We start from the raw sequence: 8,333 nt of genomic DNA, 5'->3' as shown, positions 1-8,333 counted from the left end.
ATTCTAAACTTGAAAAATTAGAACTTGCATTCCCTTTCTGCATTGTAGATTAAATAGACTGTAAGTTAGACACTGCCTTCATGATTAAAGGGAGCCTATTCATGAGTTTGTTTGCTTTGAGTTGAGAAGTTCTAGTGAGAGCTACTGCCTTCACTTTCCAATGGAAGACTCCTCAGACCCTATCATATTTTATTTTATAAACAGCTAATATAGAAATGTAACACTAATTTTATGTACATCAACTCAGGGTGAATTAGCATTCATCTGTAAAAAAAAAAAACACAAAAAAACCCAAAACTTAGTGCTGGTATATTTAAGCATCTAAAAAAGCATCAGTGTACTGGGGCACCTGGGTGGCTCAGCCGGTTAAGCGTCCAACGTTGGCTCAGGTCATGATCTCGTGGTTTGTGAGTTCCAGCCCCACATTGGGCTCTGTGGTGACCGCTCGAAGCCTGGAGCCTGCTTCACATTCTGTGTCTCCCTCTCTCTCTCCCCCTCCTCCACTCATACTCTCTCTCTCTCTCTCTCTCTCCTTCAAAAATAAATAAACATAAAAAAAATTTTTTTAAAGCATCAGTGTATTCCTCTTAACTTCCACAGAACGATGCCTCATTCAGAATATCTATTTCACTTACTAAGCATCTCCAGATGTCCCTTGTTTGAATCTAAATTTCTGGCCCCTAAGGCAACAAAATTAATTTTAAAGTTGTTTATAAACAGAGACCCTTATGGAAACTTTGAGAAATGTTTTCCAAAAAACTTACACCATATATTTTCACCTACTTGTCTTTTTAAATTGTGTTTAAAATTGTGTTTCCATAGAAATAAAAATTTCTCTTTAAGGAGTTTTAGTCCAGGGGCGCCTGGGTGGCCCAGTCAGTTAAGCGTCCGACTTCGGCTCAGGTCATGAACTCGCAGTTTGTGAGCTCCAGCCCTGAGTCAGGCTCTGTGCTGACAGCTCAGAGCCTGGAGCCTGCTTCGGATTCTGTGTCTCCCTCTCTCTCTGCCCCTCCCCAACTCATGCTCTGTCTCTCTCACTCTGAAAAATGAATAAATGTTAAAAAAAAAATTTTAAAGGAGTTTTGATCCAAATCCGTTTTTTTCCGTATATGTCATTACCTTCTATTTTTCCCTCTTTAAAAAAAACCAAAACAAAACAAAACCAAAAACCCATGTAAAGAAAACCATAGTTTAAAACACTTTAACAATTGATTGCATTAAAGCAACAAAATCAGGTCTTCAGTCATCATACTTAGAAATAATGGGAGAATTGTGAACGTGTGTACCTTTTGACCAACATTAAAAATGAGGTCTTGAGGGGTGTCTGGATGGTTCAGTCAGTTGAGCGTCTGGCTCTTGATTTCAGCTCAGGTCATGATCTCAGGGTCATGGGGTCGAGTCCTGCACTGGGCCCCATGCTGAGTGTGGAGTCTGCTTAAGACTCTCCCTCCCTCTCTCTCTCTCTCTCTCTTTCAGGGTGGGTGGCTCACCCAGTTAAGTGTCTGACTTTGGCTCATGTCATGTGATCTCATGGTTCATGAGTTCAAGACCCACATTGGGCTCTCTGCTGTCAGTGCTGAGCCCACTTTGGTTTCTCTGTCACTCTCTCTCTCTTTGCCCCTTCTCTCTGCCACTCTCTGTCTCAAAAATAAATAAACATTAAAAAAAAACCAGACTTTCTCCCTCTGCCCGTCCCCCCCATACATTCTCTCTCTCTCTAAAAAAAAAGAAAAGAAAAGATAGGTCTTGAATATCTAGTATTTAGTCAGTTGTGCCTTCTTGCTCAGTGTTTTACCAAACATAGAAGAATTTACAGCCTCACACATGCAGGTCAGACATAATATAAAATAAACCAAATGAATTTAATGATGGGCAAACCCCAGTGATGTAACTAGCTTTTCTGCTCCATTAAAAAAATCTCTTTGCATTTTTCAAAACATAGTGGTCTTACTCCTGTTGTTCCAGCCAAGTCCCTACACACGTGGAGGTAGACTCCCTTTTCTATCACAGGAAGAAGCCCAGGCCCTTAGGTGCATCATGTCGCTACGTGCAGTCAGGCAGCACGGGTCCGCACTGGTAACCGCTTACATCTGTGTCACTGAGGCTTGAGGAGTCTGGAACTTCTGACTTACAGGGCTGCCTCTGCCAAAGACTTCCTGGCAAAGTGTTTTGTCTGCAAAACAGACACAATAATGAGGACCTCATATGGATTTTAAGAAATGCCCTACACCCTGGAAACTTCTTTTGGAAGCAGTGAAGGAAGAAATCCACTCTTTCCCTAGGAAAAAAAAAAAAAATTTCCACAGCGGCTTTAAACTTTGTCCCTTGTAGAACACATTAAGAGCTGTTTTAAAATGCAAAAGGCCAAGTCCAAACGGTCTGATCTCTGAGGCTCTTGAGTGGTCCTCCCTAGTTTTACCACTGCGATCCTGTCTAGTCAGGCCAGTAAATGTGCCTGAGTTTAGCTGGTGGAAGACAGGGACTCCGAGGTGCGAGGTCTCTGTTGTGTATGGGCTGAATTGTGTGTTCCCCAAACTCCTATGTTCAAGTCCTAACCCCCAGGACCTCAAAATGTGACTGTATTTAAGTTAATGAGAACTTTACTGAGGCAATTAGTTAAATGAGGTCATATGGGGTGGACCCTAATCTAATAGGATGGGTGTCCTTAAAAGAAGAGGAGATTAAGACCCAGACACGCACAGAGGAAAGACCACGTGAGGACCCAGCCATCTACAAGCCAAGGGGGGGAGGGGGAGCCTCAGAAGAAACTAATCCTGCTGACACCTTGATCTTGGATTTCTAGATTCCAGAACAGTCAGAGGATAAATTTCTGTTGTTTAAGCCACACAGTCTGTGGCGCTTTGTTACATAGCCCCAGCAAAGTGAAACACCATGCAAGTCTTCCCTTCCCTTGAGAGAATGAGCCTCAGCATATCCTTCCATTTTGGATAGAGATGCATCCTGGGAACAGGTGACAGCTGACCAGACAGTTTCTGATTGTCCATACACAGCTCTTTGAAAGAGGCACCCCTTGTCTGACATTATGGTGGCCTTCCTTTTCTTACTTTCTCTCTGCACATTTTAACACAGCAAAAGACTAGACCAAAGAGCAAGAGGCCGAGCAAAGTTTCTAGGAGAGCTCCAGCCACAGAGCTAGCCCTCTGGGAAGCATGACACCATGCAGCCTCGCACACCTCACACCCCACCCCATTTGTGACTGGGCAGGTATGTCCCCAGCTTCTTGGAAGGGGCGCTTTGCACAGAAAGCATGGGTGACATCATTGGGGTAACCACGAAGTACGCATTTCTGTGAGCTTGATGGCTTTTGCCAGTTGTGGAATCAAGGAGGCAAGCCTTCCTTTGGTTGATCTCTTGATCCACGTTTAGTTTTGTCTATCAACATCACATCTTGTCAGCTGAAGCTAATTCCCAACATCAGGAACTTTCTTTTGCTTTGCCCTGCCAGGTGACGATATCTGATTCTGGTACATTTGTTCTATTTGTTTGTTGATGCTTCTCCAGATTTGGGACCCGAAGTTGGAGCAGGTCCTCAGCCTTTCCGATCTCAAGAGCAGTATGGTCAGTGTTGTGTTCAGAAGATGATACAATCACTTGATCACCCTTTGATATCATCACCTGGTGATAACTTGGTTATATAAGCGGCCCCCCATCCTGTGGTCTACGCATGGCTTGGCATGGCAGGAAGGAGTTTTCTCCCTGGGCTACCCAGGAGCAGTGGAACGCCACCTCCATGCACCAGGTAGGACCACGAGAAGAGCCCAGCAGCCAGGCCCAGCCACTGTACCCAGCCCTGATCTCTCACAGCCTTCTGACCTCCTGAATCCTGCTCCTGACTCACTTACAGCGGCCACACCTCTTATGTTACATTTTTTTATATTACTTTTAAACGGCAAACTCATTAATATGTGCCTTGAGGATTTACAAAGCTCACGGTAAAATATGTTTTGTTTTCACAGCTGCACTCACACACTTAGATGAGGCCATTTCGAGGGAGATAGTATGATGTAATGTGGGTGACAGCACAATTGTCATCCTGCTAGAGGGGACAGTATTGTGATCTCAATGGAAAAGAAAAGTGAGGCTTTCATCTGTAAGCTCAGATCCCATTTACCGCAATAATCTCAACCTTTGAGCGGGGCTGGGAGTGGAAATTACTACAAGCTGTTGAATACAGATGACATCATCCTGCCACCCACAAATCTTACGAGTTTGACAGCCCAGAAGAAGGCATACGGCTAGAAGGAATACAACTCCAACTAAGTCAACAAGTTTTGTGTGTTTCAAAGGTTTTCATAGACGTTTTCTTCTCCATTTTCTGTTTTGGTTTGGCACCTGCCACGACAGTAAAATGATGACCATGACAACAGCCATTAGCGTCCCCAGAGCCACGACCAACAGCTCCCTCTGAGTGGAATTTTGAGAGTGTCGAGTCCTTTTCCATAGAACTCTCGCCACATGGGGCTCCGAGATGCTGAGGTTTTGGCGGGTGTAGGTTCTGTCCTGCTGTTAGTCCTGGGGCAGTTTTCTCGGCTATAACACTAGTCTGGGCTTTCCAGTTAGGCTGCCAGAGCCGGTATCTGCCACGTGTACACAGAAGTTGTCACAGGTCCCGAAGACGGCGCTTCCCACTTGCCGATTCTGCAGCTGCTCTCCTGTGTTGGGTGGAATGCTGGACACGTAGGTACCTACGCTCACATTCTCTTCCATTAAAGGACACCACGCCTTCTTTACATTACCTGGGATTGCTTCCACGTGCAGAATTCCTGGCACTGTCCTTCTGGATATGGTATATCCACGTTATGGAACTATGTAGGCTGCTAATCATAAAAATGGAAATCAAGAGGGGCACCTGGGTGGCTCAGCCGGTTGAGTGGCCAACTCTTGATTTCAGCTCAGGCCATGATGTTTCGTGAGGTCAGGCCCCCACATTGGGATCTGCGCTGACCCTGAGGAGCCTGCTTGGGATTCTCCCTCCCTCTGCTACTCCCTGCCCCCCAGCTCGTGCTTTCTCTCTCTCAAAATAAATAAATAAACTTAAAAAAAATGGAAACGAAGAAAAGGAAGCAATTTCAAAGGAACAAATGGCACCAAAGTCATAAGACACCCTTGCCACAAATGAGGCTTCGGGGGAAAAAATCCCTAAGTCTCCCATTTGCTCACTCTCAGGGCTTGGTCTGCCATGTTTAAGATTTAGTGGAAAAACTGGTTTTCATCATGTTTTAATCGTCAGTTTCTTTCTTCACCATCTACTATCATTTTGGTGGCTTTACAACCCATGTGTTTTGATATCAACGTAATGCTTTAGCAGTTACCTTTTCAGGGACAACTGTAATTCCTGAAACCTGGGTGAGAGGGCCCCTTTGCAACAGCGACACCTCTGGTTGGGAAGACTCTTGACTCTTGCTCACCATAATTTTGAATGACTGGGTCAGCATTTCCCAGTGCTTACACTTCCAGCAGGTCTCATAACCCTGGGAAGCGTTTTGGGAATATTGATTCCACCGGGCCTCTTAGATCTTGCAGAAAGAAAGCCAACAACACAAATGGTTACTCCTAAAGAAAAAAGGAATTAAGTTATCAAAGTGTTAACTGGTCTTCTCTCTCACTGTCCCTCAGTCTAGACCCTTCCACCACCCCCAGGAGTTCTGGGCTCTCACCCATCTTTCCCTTCTGATTATAGTCCTCTTACAACATTGACTCCAATGCAATTTATATTAAATTTAAGTGGAAGTGCATTCCCCACTATAATGCAAATTCCTTGCATTATACAACAATCACCTGTTAATCTTGATTTTCCCCTCCAAGTACCAACTCAGTAAATGTTTGTTGTACTGAATTATGCTCTCAGGAAAGTTACCAGACCTGAAGCCCCTGGATTTATCCTGACTAAATCTCCAGAAAGAGAGCTACTAGAGTATTTGCTTTATTCATGAATTTAATACACGTACACCGTTCCTTATATGAAAATTTCAGGGTCAGAATATGCCAGAATTTTTTGCATATTCACAAGTGAAAACAGCTCATGTATTATGTGTGATGTAGCATGCTCTCAGTATGCCATTTACCAAAAATATAAGAAAAAGGGATGCCTGGGTGGCTCAGTCAGATAAGTGTCTGACTTTTTATTTTGGCTCAGGTCATAATCCCATAGTTTGTGAGATCGAGCCTCACATCAAGGCTCTGCACTGCCAGCATGAAGCCTGCTTGGGATTCTCTCTCCCTCTCTTCTTGCTCCTCCCCCATGAACGTGCACATCCCCCCCTCCCCCCAATAAATAAACGTAAAAAAAGAAAATGAATAAGGACTAACCTTAGTTAAGGTTATGTTTTTATCATCTAATAAGTTTGCTGAAAACTTCTGTTAAAACTCTGTTTTTAAAGGTTTTGGGGGGCGCCTGGGTGGCTCAGTCGGTTGAGCGGCGGACTTCGGCTCAGGTCACGATCTCGGGGTCCGTGAGTTCGAGCCCCGCGTCGGGCTCTGTGCTGACAGCTCAGAGCCTGGAGCCTGTTTCGGATTCTGTGTCTCCCTCTCTCTGACCCTCCCCCGTTCATGCTCTGTCTCTCTCTGTCTCAAAAATAAATAAATGTTAAAAAAAATTTAAAAAAAAAAAGGTTTTGGGATTTCAGAATGATGGAGGACCACGGACCTATCTTCAAAGAGAAAAACAAATGAATTACTTCTTTTACATTAAATTTCTAAAGCAGATAATATATTTCTTTTATAAAATGCCATAGTCCTATTTCTGTACTCTCTCAGATTTTAAAATTTTACAAGTAATCTACTAATACATGTTCACTACGTAAAATGCCAATAATAGAGATAAAGCTAAAGCCGGAAGTGACTCACCTTCCCATCTGGTTTTCCTTTCACAGACTCCCTGGCCTTCGGGGAGCTCCTCAGGCACACACCAAAGCATACTACAAGACCTCATCTTTATAGAGTCCTGTTGCAAGGTGCCCTCATTTCCATCTTTTCCCTTGACCCTTCCTTGTCAAATCTTCAGTGATACATAAGGAACACTTATTGTCCCCATGTGGAGAGATGAGAAAAGTCAGAGTGAAAGACATTCAGATATTTGCTGTATGTGATAGAGAGCCAACGAGTGGAAGCGATGGTGCTAGAACCCAAACTTCTCACTTGTCAGGTGCTTTGTGTCTCCTGCCATCACAGCACAGATTCTACTCTCCTGTGGATTCCTGATACCATGTCTAGGGCCAGGGGTCATTGTGCAGAGACATGCTTTCATCTAAAAGAGGGGTCTCCTTGGATCAAGGTAGGCCGTCTCCCAGGTTGCTAAGAACCCCATTCCCATTCCCCCAAATTCTGGACCAGGTTACCCTGGGAGCTTCACATAGTCATGGAAGTTCTCAAGCACTTCACTGATGGAAATTTGTCAGATTTCAATAATATCGTATCCTATACCTATAGCAGCTCCTTCATTTTTTTTTTTTTAATTGCTGCTATATTCTTACGAACGTGGGCAATTCACCAATTTTGGTCTTCTAAAATCACCATTTTCATAATCATATTTGTGTCAGGACTTCCTTTTTTTCTGTTTGTCTTTAAACTGAACTCTAAGAAGAAGGAATAGGCATTCTTATTCTTCGCTTATGAATGGCTTCTATAGCTTAGTTGGTGCCTTCCCATCCCAGAAACACATGTGTCTCAGCAATATAGAAAGCCTTTTCCATTCAAGGCAGAAGTCTTTTAGATGTATTCTGAAGCATAAAAATCTCCAAACATAATGTCCTCAAGGTAAGTAGAGAAAGTTCTCAGGAACAAAGTGTCATCATGAGAGATGAGAGTTTATTTTACTAATCTGGCATCAAACGCAGTCTATTAAAAAGAGATTAGTGCTTATTAACAAGATCTGGTATTAGTGACTGCTCTGAACAGGACACTATTTGGCAAGAATGCCTAAGGACCTTGTCCTATCTACACAAAAACAATGGAAGAGTACTGTCAGCCACATTGTGCTTAGGGGATTGTTTCTCACTTTAATCATTATATTTTAGAATAAATAAAATGATGTAGAATATTTGAATTAGCTATTTCCCATAATCAAGAGTAATCCCTTGCAACTCCCCCCCCTTTTTTGTTTCCAGAATGTTTCATCACTTTCCTATACAAGAGGGGTGCATTTTTAAAAATGTTTTGTTCCTCATTGAAATAGGTTAGCTTTTCTTGGTGAAAAGGAGACAGGAAGGGACAGTAGTTTCTTCGTTAGTAATTTTAGAATAAGGCCTACTATTTATATAATTCATTGTGTTTTAGAAAAAAATTGTCCTGATTCCTTTATTCAATCAAACTTT

At 43.1% G+C, this 8,333-nt stretch overlaps 1 long non-coding RNA gene across 1 annotated transcript; it reads right to left on the bottom strand.

The window, feature by feature from the left end:
- Positions 1-1,843: 1,843 nt before the first annotated feature.
- LOC107179015 lies at positions 1,844-6,435 on the bottom strand. Its single transcript, XR_001509545.2, has 3 exons — positions 6,331-6,435; positions 5,334-5,574; positions 1,844-2,173 (listed from the first exon to the last, which is right to left on the bottom strand). It is a non-coding gene; the product is annotated as an uncharacterized LOC107179015 (long non-coding RNA).
- Between the last annotated feature and the right edge of the window lie 1,898 nt (positions 6,436-8,333).

Source organism: Panthera tigris, chromosome B2, assembly GCF_018350195.1.
Source record: "Panthera tigris isolate Pti1 chromosome B2, P.tigris_Pti1_mat1.1, whole genome shotgun sequence".
NCBI lineage: Eukaryota > Metazoa > Chordata > Mammalia > Carnivora > Felidae > Panthera > Panthera tigris.
The sequence above is the reverse complement of the archived record's forward strand: the minus strand, read 5'-3'. Positions and strand labels throughout refer to the sequence as shown.